The 26,627-nt window shown below is 38.7% G+C and overlaps 2 non-coding genes across 2 annotated transcripts; one reads left to right on the forward strand and one right to left on the reverse strand.

Moving 5' to 3' along the window:
- The first annotated feature begins 2,825 nt into the window (after positions 1-2,825).
- Positions 2,826-2,897, forward strand: Trnap-cgg (transfer RNA proline (anticodon CGG)). Its single transcript has one exon. It is a non-coding gene; the product is annotated as a tRNA-Pro (tRNA).
- Positions 2,898-26,504: 23,607 nt separating this feature from the next.
- Positions 26,505-26,577, reverse strand: Trnar-ccu (transfer RNA arginine (anticodon CCU)). The gene has a single exon. It is a non-coding gene; the product is annotated as a tRNA-Arg (tRNA).
- Positions 26,578-26,627: the final 50 nt, after the last annotated feature.

Raw genomic sequence — 26,627 nt, forward strand, 5'->3', positions numbered from 1 at the left:
CAAGGCCATCGATGGGCTGGGTGACTTATCAGCCAATATAAATCGGTCACTCGCGTGAAACTGACCGTGTGATAGTTTAGTTCGTTCCTTTAATCACTTTTTATGATTGATGTGCCCCCATCGGCAGTAGGCTTTTTTCCGTCATCCATGGGTTCACTGCATTGAGTTGATTGGATTGAAGCTGAAGCAAAGGGGATATTTTTGTTCGAGATTTTACGATCACTGGTAGAAGTGGCTTCATAGGAATACTAATGTAAAACTCCATCCAATGAGTCGGAACGAGCCCAATTCGAGCCATAAAACAGACCTCATTCTGCTTTCATCAACTGCAGGGAAAATAATACTGCTAATATCAATCACGAAAGAATTAGCTATCGAAATTATAACAAGAGCTTCGAGACGTCAACGGAAAAATACATCAGATGGAAAAGTGAGTCTAAACAGTTTAAAGGGATTATTAACAGGAGCTAAAATTTAAAAGATCGGATTCCAGATTTAGACTACATGTGAGAGTAAAACCACATCACGCTTCAGGTTTCCGATTACAAGGTGTTGCGCCACATCCAGTTTTGTGAAAAAAATAAGCTCAGATGAAGGAACCATCCGTGATTCATTATGCGAAGATTGCACTAAAACGCGACGCTGTTTATTACATTCATATCGAGAGGAAATCCATTATAACTTCCTTCGGCTTCCTTTTTTATATTTCGTCTTACTTTTTTATCTTTTTTTCTTTCTAATTTCTTACTTCTTTTTTATTCTTCTCCTTTTCCTCTTCGAAGATATTTACATTTCTTTCTTTCATATATCTTTCCTTCATTTTATTCTTTCTTCCTCCATATATCTTATCTCTTTTTTTTGTTTCTTGCCAATCAACAGGACTTAAAACTTTCGAAATAACAGACCAAACGAGAAGCTTCCCTGAATGGTGCCTGTACTGGCCATGGGATGGGAGGTCAAACCGAAACCCAAGTGCAAACCCGCGAACGATACCACCGAAAGACGCGCCAAACTGTCGAACAGTGCTCAATTTCTCCACGCTCAATAATTTAAACTCAACGCCCCGAACCGCGCTCAACCAACCGATAACGACGACGATGACAGTACACCATCATCGAGGTGATGGAGCATGGCAGGAAGAGGCATTTGTGCTCATTTCGGTGTAGCTATCGACGGGCTGGTAGACTTTCGGTCGGCCTCGTCGTCAGCGAAGCCTCCATAAAAATGTGGGACTGGGTTTTACAACTTCTCTACCGACGAAATTCCTCCCCAATTGAGATCCTTCTTCCTGTAAAAGTTCTTTGGTAGAAGCCTAGAGGAAGATAAGATGACCAGCCACGCGGCCCTTCTCCGTCGGATACTTTTCACTAAGTCTTTTGCTGGCATTGCTGAAGTGGAATCAGTCGACATAAAAACCAACTTTCCGAATGCTCCAAGATAATTTATGGCTTCTTTAGTTTTGTTCCATCGCGACCCGGTTACGCACAACTTCTTTCGCGATTGGAAATCTTGTTTGTGAAAATAATTTGGAATGAATGTGAGTATTTAGCTTTCTATACCGTCATAGAAAAAGAGTGTAATTGTAATTGAAATGCTTTTTTTTGGCATGGCCGTGCCCCTATTTTTTTTTAAATTAATGTATGTGTTTGAAATCATTCCATTGCTCCTAATTGTACAAAAAAGAGACGCATACTAAAATTAAATTGTCTGGAAAATGAAACGATTAAGATTTTTATTAGATTCCCAAAACATCCTAACAAACATTGGAGATGAGAAAAGCGCTTATATGGCCATCTCCAGTTAATACAAACTAGCTTATTTCGCTTCAATTATTTTTTGGGATATTTCCGAATTTTTATAGCATCATTTTCCGTGAGACTTATTTTGTAAGTAACTGAATATATTGAATAATTAATATAGACGAGCTCGGTGGTCTAGTGGCTACCGCTTCTGCCTTGGTTCTTCGTTGGTTCAATTCCAGGCTCGTCCCTTTCTTACTTTGTATTTCTATCTTAGTTCTTTCTGTGTTTCACGTTCTACCAGAACGATTCCTACTGTTAAACCTTCAACACTAACAATCCAAAAACCTCCCGTGGTACCTATGAGAGGTCGTAGAGTTCTCTGCATCTTTCTTAAGTAGGTGTCCAACTAACCATCCTTCCCCTTCCACAGCATTCGCAAGGACGTGGCCAGGACAGATCTCGACTATTGGAGAGTGCATTGCTTCCATCTAAGAGATAGCGGTTAGTCCCAAATCAATATCTGTGGTAACGGATGAAAGTGTTGCTATTCTCATACAATAGTCTTGGCTTGTACCACCTACGAATTTGTGCGAAATGCTCAATGCTAATGCTAATGCTAATGCTAACTGAATATATTGAATAATTAATATAATAACTCCGTAAAAATATTGCTAGCGATACGGTCGATCACGTGTGTATGCCGACATCGCAAATAAAGCCTCAGAATTACTTACCGAATGAGTTCTTTTCGAACGCTACTTTTTCTCATATCTTAATTAGCGTACGTTTTGCTGCCATTCTTAATCCGAAGAAAACAGCACGTTTAGTGTCAAAGCACAACGCGACTCGCGGTTCTGTGGCGAAACCGAAATCAATGCTAAATTTTCTGCCATTTGGTATCAACACATCATTGTCCAAACTTGGTCTATAAGCGCAAAGCGCAAAGCAACGTGCGCAATATCACAATACAAACACTTGAGCGACTATAAGCGAAAATGACATCACATAGAGGTATAGAGATATTGATATGTTTACGATTGTTCACTTAGTGTGCAGCTATCTTAACGAGGCATTTTCCAGCACGGCTCGTTGGTCTAGGGGTATGATTCTCGCTTCGGGTGCGAGAGGTCCCGGGTTCAATTCCCGGACGAGCCCAGTGGCGATTATTTTGTTTTCACTTTCTTCACATTTTCATCCATCGAAACATTGAGAAAATGTTGTCCAAAATCAAATTGTCATGACTCATGACGTTATCGAAGCTCATGGATCTCAAATATGAAATTAAGACTAATAGTGTGGACCACCCTCATGGCATAATAACATTGTAAAGGCACAATATGAACATTTTTTATGAAATTCCATCAGGAGAACTTGCGACTCACAGTCCAACGATATGATTGCATGCTAGAATATGGAAAAAATAATAAGAGACTTCTTTTATAACTTTTTAGAGTGTCCATGAAAATAATATTTTGAGGAATGCTGAAACGGAGCTTGAAAATTGATCTCGTGTTATTATCTCAATCAATTATTTGCCTTACCTATATTACTATTTTAAAAATCGTAATAAAAACTGAAAAAGTGCTGCACACGTGCAGTCGACTTAAGGTTTAATCTACCTGATGTTGGATCTGAATCGGGCGAATGTTAAGTCAATCCCAACAGAACTTTTACGATTCGTTGTTTTATTTCATTTTTTAAATAATCTCCTATGTATCTTATAACCCCAGACAAACAGACGTAACACTAGAGAAATTACCATCGACCATGACTTCAACGATCAATTTGAATTTGATTGATTACGCATTTCCAGGGAATCAATTTTTCCTGCATGCGCTTGCGAAACAAGCGACAAAGGAGAATCAACGACAAAGCTTTGTTTTTGTCGGAGATAATAATGACAAAGATCCGAACATTTTTGTCAGCAACAAAAAATAAGATAATTTTGTTGCTAACTTTTTATCCCGTTATTTTGCATTATCTCTACGGCAAATTCCGGTTTTATGCTATCATAGTTTCTGGTTTTATGGAAATATTTAAGAATCTAACACTGACTACAAAAAAATAGCATCGCATTCTCGGAAATATCAGAGCATGCAAGGCAAATGATTCTTGTCATATTGTGTTCGGCCTCTGATAAAGGCTTGTTGCGAGGTGCGTTTGTCAGTAACAAATTCTGTTGATGACAAAGAGTATATTGTTAGGCGATGCTCGAATATTGATTCCCTGCGCATTTCATAACTAGAGGCGTTAGCTTCGTAATCCTTCGAGTTTGAGATTCAACTCCAGCGCCTTCTGGTAACGATGTCATACGAAACATTGTTCCGTGTAACATGCTCGCAAGATTGTAGTAGAGGAGTTGAGCGATGGATTTTTCAGAAAAAAAATCTTCAAATTGTTACGTCTGTTTGTCTGTGTTATAACGTTGACATTCATAATCTCGCTAATATTCAGCAATGAATAGGACAATATGTTCCGTTAGACATGATCATGAAAAGCAATAAAATGTTTGCTTTTATCCTATTAACGTATAACATCATGATCCATAAATCTTTGGGAGAGATCGTAGTATGTTGTGATTGAAAGCAGACGCAAACATGGATCTTTCCGGGGTTCCATGAATTCCTTCGGAAATTTCTGCAGCAATACCTCAAGAAGCATCTTCAAAAATTTATCCAGAACTACCTCCAAGAATTCCTCCGGAAGTTTCTTAAGAAATATCTTCAGGAATTCCACCGAAAATTTCTTCAGTAATTCCTCAGGAATATCTTTCAGAAATTCATCAGGGAAATCCTTCAGGAATTTCTTCAGAAAATCCCTCCGGAATTCATACTGAAGTTTCTACAGGATTTGCTTCTTGAGTTTCTCAAAGAATTCCTCCTGAAAATCCACCAGCAATTCCTCCGGAAATTTCTTTAGAAATATCTCCGGAAGTTCCTTCAGTAAATCTCTTGGATGTTCCAATAGGAATTCCTCAGGAAATTTCGTCAGGAGTCTTCCAGAAGTAATTAGAAGCTCCATTCAGAAGAAATTAGTATAAGTCATAAGACGCTCCATCAGGAATTTATCCGGAAGTTCATTTAGAAAATTCTCTGGATGTTTCTTCAAGTATTTCACGGTAAATTTTGAATCCCTACAGGGTATTCTTCAAACAAAAATTTGGAAGAATTCCACGTGGAAATTCAGTTAAAAAATCCGGTGAATTTTTAACCAAAGACTCAGTAGAAAATCCACTATAACACTATCTTGTGAAAATTTTAAAAAATATCTTGAATTCTAACTATTTAAATGTTAAAAAATAAACATTATTCCATATCAGTAAAACAAGGAAATTGTTTTGAATTTACATACCTATTGGATTTTGAAATTTCTCACTGATAATCATAATTTTAATATTGAAGACATTTGAAGACATTTTTAAACGACTGTGAAGACATTTGAAAATATCATCTGGCATCCCTGGCCAAGCAGTCAAATTTTCAAAAACTGGTAAAATGGATTTTTAACATCAAATATTGGGTCTATGAGTGTGAAAAAAATATGTTGTAGCACATGTGTTCTATCGGATGAATAAAAAAAAAATCAACATGTTTTTGAAAATTAAAAAACCAAATTGAACGGTATATTTTAATTGAAATTCAAAATATTTCGTACAATGAGACGAGTTTTAATATTGTTAACTTAATATGTTAACAAGAACATTGAAATATATTAAGAACTAGCTGTATGTACCCGGCCTTGCTCGGAGTTGCCAGTTTGATACGCAGTTTTTTCACACTCGGAAAATGAATGAACCAATTGGTCAACAGGATAATTGTGTTTTCTTATTTACACTTCATCATTTGATTAAAAGAAGGCAGATTTCATTAGACAACATTGACTGATTTTAAAAAGTAGAGTATTAGAGTAGAGTGGGGCAAGAATGCGCGTGGGGTAAGAGTACGTTTTCGATTTTTTGAAGTTATAAAAAAAGATAAACTAGCAGCATTGCATCTGTTTGATAGGTATTCTGACCAACTATTGTCATGTGTAATTGTAAACGGTTTGAATAAACAACGAGGGAGATATGAAGATAGTTATTTTTCTGGTAATTTTGCTAAAAATAATTGTGTTTCCGCAACTAGTATTCCAATACCATCTATACGTTCAATCAGGTGAGCATTGTACCATTTCGATAACCTATTGTATAGAGTGCTTTGTGGTGCAGAACGTTAATTAGGTTGGTTTTTAAGAAGTCAAAACCATTAACTGAATAAATTTTGGAGCTGTGGGGTAAAAGTACGCAGTAACGGGTGGGGCAAGAGTACGTATGTGAACCTTTAAGTTCTGTTGTCAAGCCCGTATCTCCGGCCGAAATAAGACACACAGTTCCACAGCGTAAAGGTCCACAACAAGGAATAAGGGGACAGGAATCGAAAATTATCACAAATTCTCCCTTTAAAGATAAGTAATTTGGTGTTAGAAAGGACTTAGAGAACAAAGCACTGAAACGAAATAATAAAATTGTATTTGGTATTGTTTTACACCTCAACATAGTCCGAAAACACAATTTCATCTAAATGATAATAATTTAATCAAAAGAAACATCCATAAATTACGCAACACTGAGCTGGGAGGTTTACGAGATGTATAACGATTCATAGAATATTTAGAGGATTCATACCAAAAGTGTAAGATAGCGAGGAGATAGTAAAATTTTTCGTTACGAAATTACTGATCTTTCTTTAAAGAAAATTCCTTTCTTCAAGCTACGGGAAACATCGTATATTTTTACCTCTGTAGTTTTTTTATATAATAAAAAACAAAGTTTTTTTCGTATGAAAGTTCATATTTCTAGGACCCCTCCCCCTTTCAGAGTTACGTAATCTTTAAACATTCTATAATATACTTACAATAAACATCAATTAAATGATATTTAATCTTATTTCTGTTAATATATACTTAAAATACTTGATTGGAAAATGCGTACTCTTACCCCACCCGATGTATACAAAATTTGGTCGAAATCGATCCTGGGGGTTGGAAGTTACACTAAATTGCTCTTTTTCCAAAGACAACCCCTCTCCCTATACCTTCCCTTTTTCCCACAATGTTATCTTTTCCTTAGGTTAGAGAATGTGTGTACCAGATTTGGTTCAAATCAGGTCAAGGGGTTCATATTTTACTCTGAATTGCCCGTCTTCTAAACAATACCCTTCCCTCCAGACCCCTCCCCCCGTTTAAAATTACCCTCCCATATGATTGGCTCCTCATAGTGAATATGTGTACAAAATTTGTTTGAAATCGGTACTGGGAGTTGAAAGTTACACAGAATTGTTCGTTTTCTAAACAAAACCCCCTTTGTTAACTTCATCTGAGGATAGATAATGTGTGTACCAAATTTGGTTGAAATCGGCCCAGTGGTTCAGAAGCGAACATACATACATAGATTGGTTTTTATATATAGATTTTTTTATATAGTTTTTATCTATAGATTTTCCGAATATTTTTTTTTTTTCGGAATGGCTGTTCTTTCTTGATCATTTTTTCTTTCGTTTCTTTATTTTCACTCCTTATTCTTAAACCTAGGCCTATATGTACACTGATGAATTCGGGTTAGGGACAAAAGGTCGAAAGACAAATGGTCGCAGGGACAAATGGTCGAAAAGGACAAAAGGTCGAAAGGGACAAAAGGTCGAAAAGGACAAAAGGTCGAAAGACAAAAGGTCGAAAGGACAAAAGGTCGAAAGGACAAAACGTCGAAAAGGACAATAGGTCGAACGGACAAAACGTTGAACGGGACAAAAGGCCGAAATGGACAAAAGTTTTAAATTGACAATAAACTAAAACGGAGAGAATCAATCTCGCACCAGAGTTGCCCTACACATTTAGCAAAAACTCTGCTCTTTTGTTTTTACAATTTTTAACAATAAATAAAATTTATGCAATAAGTACCACTAATAGATGGATGTTTGAGGTTTTCTAAATGTCACTTCGATCAAATACACCGGCGTGTAATATACGCCGGTGTATTTTCAATGCGTGGGCATGTATAGTATAGAACAACTCTGTCTGGCGAAATACAAGCTTTATTCATCTCTTATTAACAATCTTTTTTATCTATTTCAGAAATATCTAGATATTTATAATATTGTCTTATAGTAATTACTCCTTCTTCTCATTCTCCTTCTCATTCTTCAACTTTGATTGATTAGATGAGTGCGTTATTTGTGCTTAAAGTTAAATGCATTTCATATATTCATAAAATTGGAATACACCCAACTTGTTATTATCTTGTTCCTGATAGCCCTTCGTCCCTTTCTACATTTTGTCATTTTCGACCTTTTGTTCCTTTCGACCTTTTGTCCTTTTCGACCTTTTGTCCCGTTCGACCTTCTGTCCCTTTCAACCTTTTGTCTTTTCGACCTTTTGTCCGTTCGACCTTTTGTCCTTTCGACCTTTTGTCTCTCGACCTTTTGTCATAGATTCTACATAAGTATTCGTCATGTTTTCATAGTAATCTATTTGAATTTATGCGAATACTTTTGCCCATCAGTGTATAAGCCAGGGCACTAAACTAAAAACTGTGCCCCATCCCAAGTCGTCGAGGACCCATGGAGTGTACATTCATTTTCTTAGCAAAGTAACTCCCAACGATTCGTCAATTATCTTTCCCCCTGAATGTGAAACGGTTGGTGCGGCCGTCCCCGTTTCTTCCTTTCGTAGATTCAAAACTCTTCGTTGATCATTTTATTTATTACTAAATAATCTGATTGCCGGTTTTGGATTTCCAAAATCCAGCCTGCCTGGCCATTTTAATACTTGTGTCATATTTATGATATGCTGCAAATATTAATGCAGACAAGAAATATCGGGAATACAACCGACATTTCCAGGATGCTTTTCAATACTGGCTGTGCATGTGCTAAGACAAGACAAGACAAAACAAGACATCTTGATCCATAAATTTTTGGAAAATAAACAAGTTTGTTTTGATTCAAAAAAGTTCGAAAAAGTTCATTTGGAAGGAATTTGGATGAGCGAATATTGTCTTCTTAACCAAATAAAACTTATTATGAATATTAACATCTGGCATCACGTTGTTGTGGAACGTGGATATTTTTGTTTACGTCGCATTTTCTACCGTCGCGAGAGAGAATGAGAGTAAGATGTTGAGAGATTGAGTGAAATTTTGCTTAGGCCGGGAACTGGTTTGAAGTGTGCCGGGAATGCAATTGCTATGACTGAAATGAGTGCTGCACCTCGTTAATGTAAACGAAATAAAATCTTTTCCAAACGATATTTAACAATAATAGCTATTTTTAAGCAGAAGTGAACCCCATTGCAGTATTACACGGCTCACAAAATTCAGGAAAAGTTGCTTCCTGCCTTAAACATCATTTAATTTTTTCTATTTGCTAATTATCTAATGCATGCATTTATCTCTTAGACTAGGTGTTCCGTGTTTTCTTAACACTATCATCCTTATTTGCTATGTTACATTTTTAGTTACCTATTATTAATGCATTTCAATTGCCACTGGCAGTTAGGATTTTTCCTCTGGTTGAATTGAACCATGTAGGAATTACAATGTTTTCAACTTAAACTAAACATAACCTAATTTATACTAAAGAAACAAGGAGCTAATCGTTACAATAGAAGATCGCAACGATTTTTTTTCTAAAATTGGAAATTATTTTGTTGGACATTTGTTGCAATGTCTCAATATTAGAAATTCTGTGAAGTTCATTGGTACTATACCACGGAGGCAACTTCAGAATCATTATCAAAATTTTATTTTCAATCCTCTGGAGTGCCTTCTTTCTGGTATTGCAGCAACTAGTCCATATTGGCACAGCATACAACATGGCTGGTTTAAAAAATTTGTTTGTAAATCAAAAATTTGTTCTTAAGACAAAGTTTTGATTTTCTGTTTATAAGTGTTTATATATTTAGCTTCGCTAGACCAATTGATTGGAACCCCATTCGTAGTGACAATATGTCTGCTAGAAGGTTTCAAATAAGAAGCTTTCCGCTTATGTGGGAAAATTATAAGCTAAGTTTGGGAAGCATTCGGGGAAATTTTCCATTTTTGCAAGTGCAGAAAATATCCAAAGTTTTTTTTGCAATCTACTTCAAATGACACGAAGGCTTCGCCCTTTGGCTGAAAGGCCCGTGTCATCTGCAAACATAGATTTTTGACACCCTGGTGATACATCAGGTAAGTCAGAAGTAAAAATGTTATACAATATGGGCCCTAGTATGCTGCCTTGGGTAACACCGGCTCTAACAGGTAATCTATCAGATTAAAAATTCTGATAGTTCACTTGCAGTGAGCGATCTGATAAATAATTTTGGATCAGTTTAATAATGTACAGAGGGAAATTAAAATTCATCAATTTAACAATCAAACCTTCATGCCAAACACTGTCAAATGCTTTCTCTATATCAAGAAGAGCAACTCCTTCACCTGCAAGGACCATTGCAAAGTACCCTAGATAATTTGACTGTTTGTGCCAGACATTTGGGGATCGAGTTTTCACCGCAAAAAACTCAGCTGGTTGTGTTTACTAAGAAGCGGTATCCTGCTCAACTGAAACTCAAGTTGTTGAATGATGACATCAACCAATCTTTATCTTCTAAATACCTTGGGATCGTGTTTGATTCCAAATGTACCTGGAAACTCCACATTGAGTATTTGATAGAGAAATGCCGAAAAAGGGTCCATTTTCTACGTTCTATCTCCGGAACATGGTGGGGTGCTCACCCGGAAGACCTCATCAAACTCTATAGAACGACTATTCTCTCTGTTTTAGAGTATGCGCGCTTAAAATCAATAACACAGAGATGTGTTTGCTTCACACAAAACGGACCTAATGCAGAACAGCACCTAGATGAGCGACAGTTACACAGCCACAAAAATAGCTCGTGTGGTTTCATTGAAGCTAGGATTTCAATATTTTCAACAGTATTTGGTTCCTCATGAAACAAGGAATCTGTACAAACGTTTACATGTTGAAAAGGACCGTTATCACGACCGTACGAGACATTTTTGTGACTATGTAACTGTCGCTCATCTAGGTGCTGTTCTGCATTAGGTCCGTTTTGTGTGAAGCAAACACATCTCTGTGTTATTGATTTTAAGCGTGTGGCTCTTTCTGCTTTCTCTCAGCAGCTGATTGCCATCGGATCAAATTGGAACGAATTCAATATCGTAGTTTGCGCATTTCTCTTGGCTGTATGCATTCAACAAAAGATATTTTAGTTACTAGATAAAGATTGTCGCTGTCCGGAACATCTTTTGCTGGCGAGGATAAGGGAGCTAAATGTCAAAGAAGGAAAATTTATACGATTTGACAGCTTGGTACCCAACATGTTCCGGACAGCAGAACAAAGGGAACCGAAGCGACAATCTTTATCTAGTAACTAAAATATCTTTTCATTCAACGCATAACATGAGCCTAGAGGTGCTTGCTGGAGTCACTCCTTTAAAGCACCGTTTCTGGGAGCTCTCACTTAGAATACTGATCAAATGTGGAACAAGTAACACACTTGTTTTAGAAAACTTCGATACAATTCTTGAAATGACTCGTCAGTCAATTTGACAATCAAGGTTCATAAGAGTTTATCTCAACTACATATCGTCAGATCTTTGTCTTCCATGTTATAATCCACCTCGAGTTAACTTGCTCGACGATAATTCCTCAATTGAATACGATCTGTCCATGAAACATGCAATTTAAGGAATACCATATCATCTTCGAAATTACACTGTTCCCCTTATTTTTTCTGAAAAATATGAACATGTCAATTGCAACAACAGATATTTCACTGATGGTTCTCGCATAAACAGATCCACTGGCTTTGGTGTTCTAAACGAAAATTCGACCATCTTCCGAAAACTTCTAGAACCGTGCTCGGTTTATGTTGCTGAGCTGGCAGCAATTAACTTCGCTTTGGGGAAGTTAGTCAGCCCATAGACCATTATTTCATCTTCTCGGATAGTCTTAGTTCAATCGAGGCACTTCGGTCGATGAAACCTGTTGAGAACGCATCTTACTTTCTTACAAAAATAAGAGAGCAGATGCGTGATTTGGTCGAAAGATCATTCAAGATTACCTTTGTATGGGTCCCATCCCATTGCTTAATCTATGGCAATGAGAAGGCCGACTCGGTGGCAAAGGTGGGCGCACAGGAAGGTGAAGTTTACGATAGACCATTCTCGAACAACGAGTTTTTCCCATTAGTTCGTCAGAGTACTCTTCAAAATTGGCAAATGAATTGGTCACACAATGAACTTAGACGGTGGATATTTTCCATAGTTCCCAAGGTTTCTACGCGAGCGTGGTTCAGAGGTGGGCTTCATTCGCACGATGTCGAGGCTTATGTCTAATCACTATTCACTAAACGCACATCTCTACAGAATAAAACTTGTCGATAGCAACCTATGTAGGTGTGGACCCGGTTACGATGACATCGATCACGTAGTGTTGTTCTGCCCGGAAAACGACGCCTCCAGAGAGCAACTATTGGATACCCTTGTGGCCAAGGTAAACAACCCTACAGGGAAGTAAGAGGTATTTTGGGGAACCGTGATGTGGCGTATATGCAGGCTATCTATGCCTTTCTTTGCTCGCCTGACATTAAAGTCTAATACCTTTTTTCTTCTCTGTTTTTTTTCTTGTCTCTGTCTTATGTTCCGTGTACCATGAAGCGCTGGCCGGAAGATGCTTCCTGACGACTTCCACAGCTTGAGCACGACGCTACGCAATACCGTTAATGACAGCTGTAATACCTCAAACCTAAATCCCAACCTCTTCCCTCCTGAATTTACGCAATCTAACCTTGAGTCACCACGAGTATCTTGGTCTATGTCCCTCACCCCTTACTAACTGTTGATAATAATGATATAGATTGTAAATATCATATATATCTCGGCTCCGTTAAGTGTCATACACGCCTGAGCCTATCAAATAAAAGAAATAGTTTAAAATAAAAGAGCAACTCCAGTCGAATATCCTTCCGGTTTGTCGAGCCGAATTAAATTCGTAACACTTAATAACTGATGGGTGGTTGAATGCCCATGGCGAAAATCAAATTGCTCATCAGCAAAAATAGAATTGTCATTAATATGAACCATCATTCTATTTAAAATAATCTTTTCAAACAGTTTGCTTATGGTAGAAAGTAGCCTGATTGGGCGATAACTAGAAGCCTCTGCTGGATTTTTGTCCGGCTTCAAAATTGGAACAGCTTTGGCGTTTTGTTAATTAAATTAACCAAAAAGGATAAAGTGATCTCAGAAAGTTTTCTGATAAGTATGTAGAAAATGCCATCATCATAAGTAAAAAATTATCACCCGCTTGGCATAACGTCATAACTAGATCGATCCACGGGACGGAAACATCAGAAATCGCCAAACGACAACCATATGAAAGCATATGGGTCATTCCGCGCCAAGTGACCGAGCACGCGCAATTAACCTATTTAAAAATAATGAAAAATGCCTAGCACATATTAATTTTGGTCCATTATTTTGAATAACCATATGACCATGGTGATTGAACCGCCCCTTCGACCAAAAACCCCTCCCTGTTTTTGGAGATTTAAAAAAACATGCTATTTTCAAATATCGATATCTTAGCCCCCGATAAAGCTACAAGAAACTTTAATACCGGTTTTCCGCTTGAAATTTGATGAAGTTTTAAGAAAAAATACTTGGAATGCTGAGCAGTGTTGCCAACTATATTATTTTTCTCACAAATATTAAAAAAGCATTTTTCTCAAAATACGTATATTTTTTTCTTAGATTTCTCAACGGATTCGAGCTTAACAGACTTTTTCCAGTCGGAAACACTTATCGATACAAAGTAAAATGCGCCGTTGCTGAGATATGGCAGCTTTAGTAAATCTTATTTGGGTCATTCCGCGCCAAGTGACCGAGAAAAAGTGAACTTGCAGGTGAATACTATGAATTCCAACCAAATCAGGTGTATCTACTTACTTTGGGCCCACATTTCGAAAAAGCATTTGATCCGACCGTTTGAGCCGCCCCTCCGACCAAACACCCCTCCCTGTTTTTGAAGATTTTTAAAATCATGCCATTTTCAATAATCGATATCTCCGCCCCTAATAAAGCTACAAAAAACGTCAGTACCAGTTTTCCTCGTGAAATTTTGTGAAGATTTTACAAAAAATATTTCAGATGCAAAGCAGTGTTGCCAACTACATTATTTTTCTAAAAAAATCAATTAAACAAATTATTAAAAATCAAAAATTATCAAAATCCTTTTTTTTTTTAATTTCTCAGCGGATTTGAGTTTATCAGGCAATTTCCTGTCAAAAACACTTATCGACCCCCAGGGCAGTCGCGGGATAATCATTGATATGCCGTGAAAGACAACTCTTGATTCATACTTGAGTCCCTTTTTTGTCCTAAAAATGTATACCAGCTTTTAGATTTGAATCTTATAAGTAATGATTAGATTTGGAATAATAATAAACGAATGACTGAAGAACAACAAATTTTTAGAAGTAGCCTTCTTTAGGTATCCAAAACAGGTGAAAATATGAATGCTGAACTGTGCTGGTTGACAAAATCCATGTCCAATCCAAAAACAATATAAATTCAATTGAAAAATCTATTCGAAATCCAATCCGTATCTAAACCAAATTCAAACCAAAGCAAATCAAAATCCAGTCAAATCATATACAAATTCAATTCAAATCAGATCCAAATTCAATCTTAATCTAATCCAATCTAAATCCAATCAAAATCTGATCAAATTCAGATCCCAATCTAATCCAATCCAAAGCTGATCCAACCCCTATCCAAATTCAATCCAATAAAAAACTAATCCAAATCGTTTGAAATTCAATCAAAATCTAAATCCAATCCTATCTAATACCAATCCAAATCCGATCAATGAAGGAATATAAAGTAATTTATTATGATTTGCTCAATATAACTCACTTTTTATTAAATTTCTAAAAATCAATTCATTTTGCACCTTGTGGGTCGCAAACAATATTGGATTCTGCTAGACTCACCTAGCATATTCAAAAAGTTTGAGAACCTCTGTACTAAGGAATTAAAGAAGATGGGGTTCGAAAATGTAGCGTGTTTTATGGGCCACCCCTTATTGATTATACATTTATGTTCTGACATAATTATCAAAATTTTATTATCTTCAGACGAATTTCAGTGTTCAGAACGCTGAGTAAGGAACATGAAAAAATGCGTTGACACAAAAGGTATTTTGTGCTGCCCCAATCTTAAGAGGTAATCCCTCCAACAAGCAATCGTACAAAAAGTTCAGGGAAAAAAGAGTACAAAAGCGTGCATGAAGGAGTAAAACGGGTGCAGAAGCAGAAGCGTTTGGTTCTAGCGAATCTGACTGAAATATTGCCCTCTTTAAGGAAAAAAAAATTTTTTTTACAAGATTGGATTTATCAAATTCGCCGAACATCGGCCGCCCGAATGCGTTTTAGCAGGAGCAGCAGGCACTCATACAGTATGTGTATGTGTAATCCACGAGTATTTCAAACTGATGTTTACTGGAGCAAAACTTGATCTCTCTTGAAACTTGAAGTTAATGGAATCAAAGCATTTCCCTCGTTTAAAGATCAATTGAAACTGAACCTTTGTAGCCCACCAGCAGAGCTAATTGAGCAAAATGTAGTCATGTAACTACTGTCCTAATGTTGGTTTGTCATTACAGCACCCAAATGAGTGCTTTAATGAAATTTATGCAACCCATTTGAGTTGCATAATGGTCATTAAATCACCCATTTCGTTGGTATAGAAAAGTAGGCCGTTTTATCAATCAAAGAAGAACTGTAAACCAGGTATTATGAATAGGAATTGCAAAAATAACTTTAAACCATTTAAACATATTTAGTGGAAATCTGGCATCACTGGCCTCAAAAGCATTATGTGCTGCAAAAATATGTTTTTTTTTGTAAATTATTAGAATAAAACTAAAAAAAACTACATTATCATAGTTGTTTACCTTTACAGAACGAATACAGAAATATGCTGAATGAAAACCTTCGATTATGCCTAACTAAAACCGTCATAACTCAGCAACTGCTCATTTTACTTTGTAACGATAGGTGTTCCTGACAGGAAATTGCCTGATAAACTCAAATCCGCTGAGAAATCAAAAAAATATTTATACGTATTTTGAGAAAAATGCTATTTTTTCATTTTTTTATAAAAATAATGTAGTTGGCAACACTGCTTTGCATCTGAAATATATTTTGTAAAATCTACACAAAATTTCAAGCGGAAAACTGGTACTAACGTTTTTTGTAGCTTTATCAGGGGCGGAGATATCGATTATTTAAAATGGCATGTTTTCAAAAAAATTCAAAAACAGGGTGGAGTGTTTGGCCGGAGGGGCGGCTCAAACGGTCGGATCAGATGCTTTTTCGAAATGTAGGCCCAAAGTAAGTAGATACACCTATTTTGGTTGGAATTCATAGTATTCACCTGCAAGTTTTCACTTTTTCTCGGTCACTTGGCGCGGAATGACCCATATTGCAAACTGGCGAGACCGGTGTATGATTGCTTGATGAGGGACTCCAAATCGGCGCCTATTTCCGCCGAAATATAGGTGATTGTTTGAGGTGCAGCCATAACGAGAGTAATCATTTGTTGTTGGGCATATGCGTGATTATCCATCACCAGGAAGGGTAATAAAGATGGTACAATTTGGAGGCACGAAAGGCCGACGATGTGCGAACTTCGGTTGATGCAAAATCTGGAATGGAGCATTAGGGGAAACCCATTTGAGCGTTGACGTCATGTACTAACCAGACACCAAATCTATGTTTTTGCCTTTCTTCCACTACAAAGTTGTACGGAAATGCTATAATTTTAAGCTATTTCTGTTCATATGGTTACTTTGAAATCTCCGATCTCCTTAAGATTTTAGTTTTAAAAGTTGCATTCGAGAGGTTATCCCATTATTGGCTATTGATTTTTTCGTATCTATGGCTATGTCGTTAAAAAGTTTTCATGACCATCATTTTAAAGAGAAAGTTTCAACCACTCTTAATAGGACAGAACAGTGCACGGGGCAAGATATCCTCACTCGTAAAATCACTCATAGAATCTTTGGTGGGCATTTTTGAACGAATATTGCAATTCAATATTGATTAATCAAATAGGGGCCGTACACTGATTACGTAAGCCATTTTCTGGGTTTTTCAACACCCCTCCCCCATGTAAGATCTATCCCATATTAGTCGACCCGGCAGACGTTGTCCTGCATTGTAGGCGAAAATGCGCTGTGAACTGCGCATACGAAACTCTCATAAAAATCTTTATTTTAGTTTTTCACGATTTACTCATCTTAACTAATAATTTTCGCATTAAGAAATATCATATAAACCCGCCGGAAAGTATAACGAACATATCAGCTGAAGGAATAAAGAAAATCAATCCAGTCGTTTTCGAGTTATGCGTATACGAACGCAGACCATTTCATTTTTATTATATAGAGATAAAAGATAGAAGAAGAAGAAGAAAGATAAATCTTTTTATTTAAATGGAGCGTAAGAAAATGGCAGACGTCCCCCCATAAGTGTTTACGTGAATAGTGTACGACCCCATAGAGCGGCAATAGAAATATTTTACATATATTTTACAATTTGCGATTCTTTTACCTCAGCCTCAGCCGTGATATTTTTGTTCAATCAATAGAGGTAATAAACTATAGAGGACGATTGTCGCTGCGGTTCCCTTTGTTATCGTCCCCAAACATGTTGGGTTCCCATCTGTCAAAACGTACTGATTTTTCCTTCGTTGACATTTAGTGCCCTATCCTCGCCAGCAGAAGATGTTTCGATCGGATTCGATCGGAGCGTCTTGCGGAGTCCAAAGTAAGTACGACAGTCACCAGTGAGCCCAAGTACACAAATTCTTACAGTGGCTCACATTGTCTTTTCTTGAACCCCTTTCTATCATGTACTTCGTCTTCAACGGGAGTGATGACTAGTCCGATCCGCTTAGCTTCCTTCTTCAGTCTGATATAGGCTTCCTCCATCTTCTCAATGTTACGTGCCATTATATCGATGTCGTCGGCGAAACCAAATAACTGGATGGACTTCGTGAAAATCGTACCACTCGTGTCAATCCCTGCCCTTCGTATTACTCCCTCCAGAGAGATGTTGAATAGCGGACACAAAATACCATCGCCTTGCCGTAACCTTCTGCGCGTTTCGAAGGGACTCGAGAATGCCCCTGAAACTCGAACTACGCACATCACCCAAACCATCGTCGCCTTGATCAACCGTATCAGTTTATCCGGAAATCCGTGTTCGTGCATTAGCTGCCATAGCTGGTCCCGATCGATTATATCATATGCGGCTTTGAAGTCGATGAATAGATCGTGTGGGCACGCTATATTCGCGGCATTTCGGCAGTACTTGGCGAATGGCGAACACCTGGTCCGTGGTAGAGTGTTCGCCCATAGATCCCGCCTGGTATTGACCCACGAACTCTCTTGCAGTTGGTGCTAGTCGACGGCATAAAATTTGGGAGCGTACCTTGTAAACGGCGTTCAGTAATGTGATTGCACGGTAGTTGCTACAATCCAGCTTATCGCCCTTTTTGTAGATGGGACACACGACACCTTCTATCCACTCCTGCCGCAGAACCTCATCCTCCCAAACCTTGGTAACTATCCAGTTCAGCGCTCTAGCCAGTGCCTCACCACCGTGTTTAAACAACTCTCCTGGTAATTGTTCAACTCCAGGGGCTTTGTTGTTTTCCAGCCGGCCAATCTCCTCCTGGATTTTCTGGAGATTCGGAGCCGGAAGTCGCATGTCCTGCGCGCGTGCCGTTGTCTGCCACATCGCCATTCAGGTGCTCTTCGTAGTGCTGCCGCCACCTTTGGATCACATCACACTCGTTTGTAAGAAGGTTTCCGTTTATGTCCTTACTCAAATCGGGCTATGGCACGTGGCCCTTACGTGAGCGGTTCAACTTCTCGTAGAACTTTCGTGCTTTATTGGCGCGGTACAGTTCCGCGCCCGTTTGTATCGTGCCTCGTTCGCCCTCGTGCGGTGTTGCAGCAATCTCGCCCATGCTGCATTCTTCTGCTCAACCAACTGCTCACATTCGCCGTCATACCAGTGGTTTTTTTCTGATCTGGGAGCACCGTGCCTAGTGCAGCGGTTGTGGTGCTCCCATTGGCGGATCGAATGTCTCTCCAGCGATCATCAAGAGACGCTGCGCCTAGCTGCTCTTCCGTTTCGAGTGCCACTTCCAGCTGCTGCGCGTAGTCTTGGGCTAGTCTACCGTCTTGTAGCCGCTTAATGTTTAGCCGCGTTGGACGACTCCGACGCGTGTTGTACACCGTCGAAAGTTTAGAGCGCAGACATACTACAACGAGGTAGTGGTCGGATTAAATATTCGCACTGCGGTAAGTGCCTACGTTCGTGATGTCGGAGAAGAATTTACCGTCGATTAGAATGTGGTCGATTTGGTTTTCCGTTGCTTGATTAGGTGATTTCCATGTGGTCTTGTTGATATTCTTGCGGGGGAAGAAAGTGCTTCGGACTACCATTCCGCGAGAGGCTGCAAAGTTTATGCATCATAGGCCGTTGTCGTTCGATACGGTATGCAGACTATCCGGTCCGATGACCGATCTATACATTTCCTCCCTTCCTACCTGAGCTTTCATGTCACAGATGACGATTTTGACGTCCCGCAGTGGGCATCCATCGTATGTCTTCTCCAGCTGTGCATAGAACGCTTCTTTTTTCGTCGTCGGGTCTCCCTTCGTATGGGCTGTGCGCGTCGATGATGCTATAGTTTAAGAATCGGCCTTTTATCCTCAACTTGCACATCCTTGTGTTGATTGGCTGCCACCCAATCACGCGTTGACGCATCTTTCCCAGCACTATGAATTCGGTTCCCAGATCGTTGGTGGTGCCACAGCTTTGGTAGAAGGTAGCCGCTCGATGCCCGCTTTTCCACACTTTCTGTCCTGTCCAGCAAATCTCCTGCAGCGCCACGACGTCGAAGTTGCGGGAATGTAATTCATCGTAGATCATCCTGTCGCAACCTGCGAAACCTAGCGACTTGCAGTTCCATGTTCCAAGCTTCCAATCGTGATCCTTTATTCGTCGCCTAGGTCGTTGCCGATTGTATCGAGTCGTATTATCTTCTATGTCGTTCGTGATGGTTGTTTTTAAAGGCGGCTTATTGGGCCTGTGCAAACCTCCTGTCTCGTCGGAGGGCCGTCGTGTCAGGGTTGTTTAGCGTCCCACCTAACACCTTGGGCTTGTGCGCTTTGAGCGGCACACGGTCGCATTGGCGGAGCCTACTTGTGGATACATGCAGCTTTTTATAGAAGTTTAACAGGGCCCACTGTCAAACCCCACCACATCCTAGGCAGGCGCCACAACTCGCAGATGGCCTGGGGAGGGATCGTCAAGCCCTTGGACAAAGTCCCTGGTGCTCCTAACCATAATATGACCACCATTTTGCTTCGCAGTCGAAGGGAAATTCGTTGCATCATATCCTGTTACTGGTTTGTGCCATTCCCCAACTAGTCCGCCGGTCCCGAAACAGTTAAAATTTCTCTTGTCCATGAATATGACATTCTGCTAGAACTTTTGCAGTATAGCCACACGTTTTTAAGCATTCCCAGTCACTTGTTCATACTCTTGGCAAATATGATATTCTTCCGCGAATTGCGATCACGGAATCCTTCCACTACTATGGTATCCGAAATCTTTCCGGATGCTTTGCGGACCTTGGTGTTCGCTCACTTCAAGGGCACTTTTTTAGAATTTTGCCTAAATTTTGTGGAGTAGAATGCGACTGTGATAGTCAGTGAGCATCGACTTACGGCCAGTGTCGGAAGCTGTTTCAAGTGAATTTGATCTTTGAAAGTTATGTATCAGAGGCGTCGCGTGGTCAATTCTTCAACCTGTGCACCGAGCGGTGTATTTCGGTTTTCAGTTGTTTGATGTAGCTGTCAATGTATCAGCATTAAAATTACGAATAAGCACGCGCCGGTGATACTTTTTTTTAAATTATATTTGTTGTAGAAAAAAAGTAAATAATGTAAATTATGACGAGTTGATATTTGTTCGTGCTTCCCGTATCAAAGTTAAATATTTTGAGAAAAGCCTGACCTGAAAAAGGGGCCTGAAATGACACATCCAATATGAACGATCTATCTTCAACCGTGTTTCCCATATGTTTCGTCTATCTGCTTCTAAGCTACATCTAATTTATCGAATTAAGCTCAAACTAAACTTAAAGTGAAAGTGGGTTTAATTGAAAAACAAACATAATGGGAATCATAATGCTTTTCAATATGACATATAAAACAGCTATTCAATGAAACGGTATCTTTTAATTTTAATTCAAGTTATTTCGTAGAATGAGACAAGTCTTAATAATTATGTGTACAGAAAATTTAAATATATTAAGAACTAGTCGACCCGGCAGACGTTGTCCTGCGTAGTAGGCGAAAATGCGCGTTCTGAGCTGCCCATGCGAAGTTTCCATACGATTCTTAATTTTAGTTTTTCACGATTTACTCAACCTTACTCGTGATTTTTGCATGAGGAAATATCATATAAACCCGTCGGAAACTATAAGGAACGTAACTGCTGAAGAAATAAAGAAAATCCATCCAACCGTTTTCGTGTTATGCGGATACGAACACAGACCATTTCATTTTTATTATATAGAAGATGATTAGACGGGTAATACACATTCGTAATTAGCATGTCATACATATCAGAAAAATGGGGTCTCTACAATGAAACTTATACACATATGTTCAACACGGTCCGCGAGTTTCAGTTGATAAAATCGGAATAAAGAAAGTTATATCCTAGTGTGCCGCTGTAAGCACGCTCAAAGCAGGCGATTTATTTATGTCTTATGATCACATAAATATTTTTGGGCACATATCTCAGCTTAGGACAATTTTTTGTAGACATAATTTTTGATGCATTCGAGGATATGTACTCCAGAATAGTATGAATGGCCTAGAACATCCGGAAAAGTATTTCAACGATTTTTCAGTTATATCAGAACGCTACATAACAATGTAATCCTTCGTCTTGAAGTCATACAGGGCAAACAAACCCGCATCTTATCACTTTTATTTCGATGAGGGGAAGTCGGTGAAAGAATCCTCTCTTGTTAGTTACGGTCTTATTACCATTAGTGCTTGAAATATTATAAATACAACATTTAATAAAAAACTAACCCAAGTTAGTTTATTTTAAAGGCTAAATCTCTAAAAAAATTATTGAATTTTCTTGTTGATAAAAACGGAATAATTTTGTTGACTAAATCGGAGCGTGACAAAATCGGAACATATCTATAATCTAAACGTTACTCAATTATTAATTATTCTGTTTTAGTTTATTTCTTAGATGAATCTTTTTTTTTTTCGAAGGGCTGTTTTCATACCACGTGGACAGATGTCGAACATTTTTAGATGTGTACTTCCCTCCATCAGCGTACACATCTGATCATGCAATTTTTCATTAATTTGTGTTAACCATGGACATTTTTCCTACTCCGCTACCCGCTAAGTTGTCAACATGGTACCGTGACCTGCCCTAATTCCGCGCATCGCCTAATACCGTGTCTTTCATAAAAAATCAGAACCTGACTATCATGGACATCGTATTATTTGGTGAAATGTTCAAATATGTTCAAATACGTTTGAACATATCACCAAATAATGTGATGTCCATGATAGCCAGGTTCTGATTTTTGATGAAAGACACGGTATTAGGCGATGCGCGGAATTAGGGCAGGTCACGCTTGTGATCCAATGTGCTTATTCAAAGCCGGACTTTCGCCATGGAACGCTTTGAGAAAGCAGAAAATTCATTTAATCACCGCCTCTTTTCTTTTACTATTTTGTTCCGATTGCGCGCTCTTCAACCAAACGCGCATGCGCTGTTTAGGGTAAGACGGTATAATGCGCCCCACCTGGCCAAAACGCCCCCCTTTGATTTCTAGAAAACTATAACTAATTAAGGGTCAAAATCAGTTGCTACCTATACGTAATTGTGAACCCATCATACTATGTGAATGTGGAAGTATTTTTGTATTACGCAATGAAAATAATAGCAAAATACAAAAAGTTACAGTTTTGATGTAACTTTTCATGTTTGTTTGCTCAACATTCTGGAGCGACTCTAGCATACTGTCCGCAAAACTTGCATTGAAACACTCAGTTGGGCAACAAAATAACTTTTCTCATTGGTTAATATGATATAAAATCGCTTCCATCTTCAAAAATGTAACGATTTTCGGAAACATGTATCACTGGCCAAAACGCCCCAGTGTAGGCAGGACGATATGCCCTTACCAACTGAACACAAGCGCAGCGAGCCTGCAGCAGTTGCTTCCAAATTGTATGGGAAATATTGAAATGTAATTCACACTTGCTTAAATGGACCTATGTTGGTTTTTTAATGTCAAGAGCATAAGGATTTGTAACCTTTTTATTATGGGATTTATAAAATATTAATGAAAGGCTATGAAACGTCATTGGTTAAGGTGGGGCGTATTGCCCAGGCACTTTTTGAAATTCATTTTTTCACGACTTTTCAAAAAAGCTTTATTACGTGTTATCTGTAATATTTTTATATGACTACTCATGGGCAATGCATTTGCGACTTCCTGGACTACCAAATAACACAAAGTTTGCATAAATTGCGTTGAAAAGTAAAAAGTTATCAAGAAGTTGCCTTAGGGGGGGCATATTATACCGTCTTACCCTAACCCGTTTCGGTCTGACCTAGAAATCAAAATTGAAGTAACCCGTGTAGGCTCATTTTTCGTCCGATTGCCATGAAATTTTTAGGGAAGAAGCATCATCATGTCTATTTTTTTGTACATGACGTGATTAGACCATGGTGCCATTCCGGCCGAATTTATTAAGGGGGGGTCCTGGGTCAGATGCAGTCAAAAACGGGTCATTTTTTTAAAACCATTGATAAATGAACGAAAGTGACCAGAATGATGATGCAAACGTGGTCAATCATCATTGACCAGCATCAGAAGTTAGTTTTGATACATTTGAATCACCAGGACATGGTTCCGGATGTTCCGGGAACCTGGTTCCCTGGGGTATCCCTGGGGTGGTGGACACTTTTCAAGTGAACACAACCCAGTCTTGCGACATATCAATCTTCATGGTTTTGGAAGAGAATCCTAATAGATGAGTTTTTGGGAGGTTTTGGACACATTGGCCTCGTCCGTAAGTGTTCCCGGGAACTTAGTTCCCTCAAGAAAGTGGACAAATCTCGATTAGCACCGAAACCCATCATGCGACATATCAAACTCCATGATTTTGAAATACAAGCTCAATAGATGAGTTCTTGAGAGGTTTTGGACACAGTGGCCACGTTCGGAAGTGTTTCTGGGAGCCTGGTTCCCTCAGGGAAGTGGACAAATTTTGATTAGCACCGAAACCCATCTTGCGACATATCAAACTCCTTGATTTTGAAAGACACGCACAACACATGATTTTTTGAGAGGTTGGACACATTGGCCTCGTCCCTAAGTGTTCTCGAGAGCCTGGTTCCCTCAGGGAAGCGGACAAATTTTGATTAGCACCGAAACATATCTTGCAACATATCAAACTCCATGATTTTGGAAGACAATTTCAATAGATAAGTTCTTGAGAGGTTTGGGACACATGCCAAGCTGTATGAAGGGGGAGGGAAGAATATCAGTGTGGAAGCTGATATATCTCCACTGGCAAAAGGAAGGTGGTTTGACTTGCTCATATGCCACCGCGTGCGGAAGGATTTGCTATCGACGAGTACTGTCTCCAAATTTCTAATATGACATCAGCATTTAGTCGAATAGGATTTTTATTGCACAGTTCTGTTTTCTCAATGCGTATACGGGAGCTTGGCAGAAGGAAGGTCGTGTGATATGTGCCATCACAAATATTGCCCTCCGCTCGCTTTCAAATCGACTTCTATAAAAACATTCTTCATGCCTGCCGTATCCTAACGGAACTATCAATTCTATACTTTCGCCTCTAATTCTATCATGAACATGTACGTCCAAGTTTGGAAGATGATATTAGCATTTCCATATCATTGTAAATCGTTTAACTTCACGTAGAAGTAACACACGAAATCATTAATTTAATTTTAATTTATTGATTGAGCGTACTTTTTGGTATTCCGTGTACCGGCAAACCAGAGGGCCCTAATTAGACGTCGAATAAATCAAAGGTGCAGCAACTATAGTAAGGTATTATATATTTTTTGACTGTTTTTTTATATACACATATGCTACGGATATTTTTTTGACACATATAGTAAATGCTTTTGGGCAAAATATGGATGCTTTCGACGAAGTATTGTATCATTTACCAAGCAATCAATGCTTTGCTCTCGTACCCTCTGTTCAAATGCCTGCATTATACTAGTGACGCAATATTCGTACATTCAAGATCCTTGTGCTCGATTGGAACAACCGATTTGACAGTAAATGTGCTGTTCCAATTTTGACACTGCGTCTTATTAATCCAGTGTAGTTATCCTCAGCCTTATTCAATTTTGAATTCTTCTGGTAGTAAGTGATACCGGAGATATCAAGAAATGTTGAATGCCTCAAATTGCCGCTTATTGATAAACACCCGAAAAGAATGCATGCACCAAGATGAATACACAGCTAGGTGTTTCAACCTGCCAAGTTTATGGACGAGAAGAAGGCGGGGGTGAAAAATTCATTTTCGGTGCAAAACATAAACAAACTGGCTGGCTCTCCCATACTAAAATCCGAGATGGCTGAATCGCGAATTTGGCAGATTGGAACACCTAGCTGTGTATTCATCTTGGCATGCACATTGAACAAAAGACAAATGTTTTGCCGGTCAATATATATGTTTGATTACTTTCGCTTCCATTTTTTGCCGATATGTTTGATGAAGTTATCCACACATACATACTCCGTTCTTGTTTCAAATGATCCTGGAGTATTTGCATACATATTTCAAAACCTTATCAAGATAATTTGAAACTTTAGCCTTGTAGTTTGTGCCCAGTGAACTCGGACGAGTTCGATAGACACTCTATGGTGGGTCGATTGAGCAATTTACCAATATTGTAAATACGAATTGATCGGCAAATCCATGCAAAATGATATTGTTCAGCCTTGTTTGTGGAATGGTGTTTGATAGCCTAATTACCGCTGGGCTCTTTTATTACATATGGGAACTCCTGCAACAACCATCCTTTATTGACGATTAAAGGTTGCATGAAGAAGAAGAAGTCGAAGGATGATAATTGAAAAATATTGCACGGGGAAGCATACGGGAAGTTTTTTAAAACTCTTCTCAAAAATTCTAGGAGCAATTTAATTAAAAACGGTTAGCAGTACGGGGTTGGACTTTCCCTCTATTGCATAATAAACGCAATTTTTCAATTTCAAATTTTATTTTATGATATCATAATTGATACACAGTATAAGAAAAGTCCAACCCCGTACTGCTTTCCGTTTTTAATTAAATCGCTTCTAGAATGTTTGAGAAGAATTTTACAAAATTTCCGTATGCTTCCCCGTGCAATATTTTTCTAATATCATCCTTCGATTTCTTCTTCTTCATGCAACCTTTAATCGCCAATTATTTGTTTCATGTTCAACTGTTGATCTAATTAAGTGACTTGCTCAAAACCGTGAAAGCATCGAAACCGATGCATTTCCATTAACATGTCAACGAACTCGAGCAGTAATCCCCCAGCCCAGTAAAAAAGATAGGAGGTTACCCCAGATGGGACTCGAACCCACAATCCCCGGCTTAGGAGGCCGGTGCCTTGTCCATTAGGCCACTGGGGCGGTGAAAACATGGCTGCCAACTTCCCCATTTGAACCCGCAGGCCCCTTCC

This window comes from Armigeres subalbatus, chromosome 3 (genome assembly GCF_024139115.2).
Source record: "Armigeres subalbatus isolate Guangzhou_Male chromosome 3, GZ_Asu_2, whole genome shotgun sequence".
Taxonomy (NCBI): Eukaryota; Metazoa; Arthropoda; class Insecta; order Diptera; family Culicidae; genus Armigeres; species Armigeres subalbatus.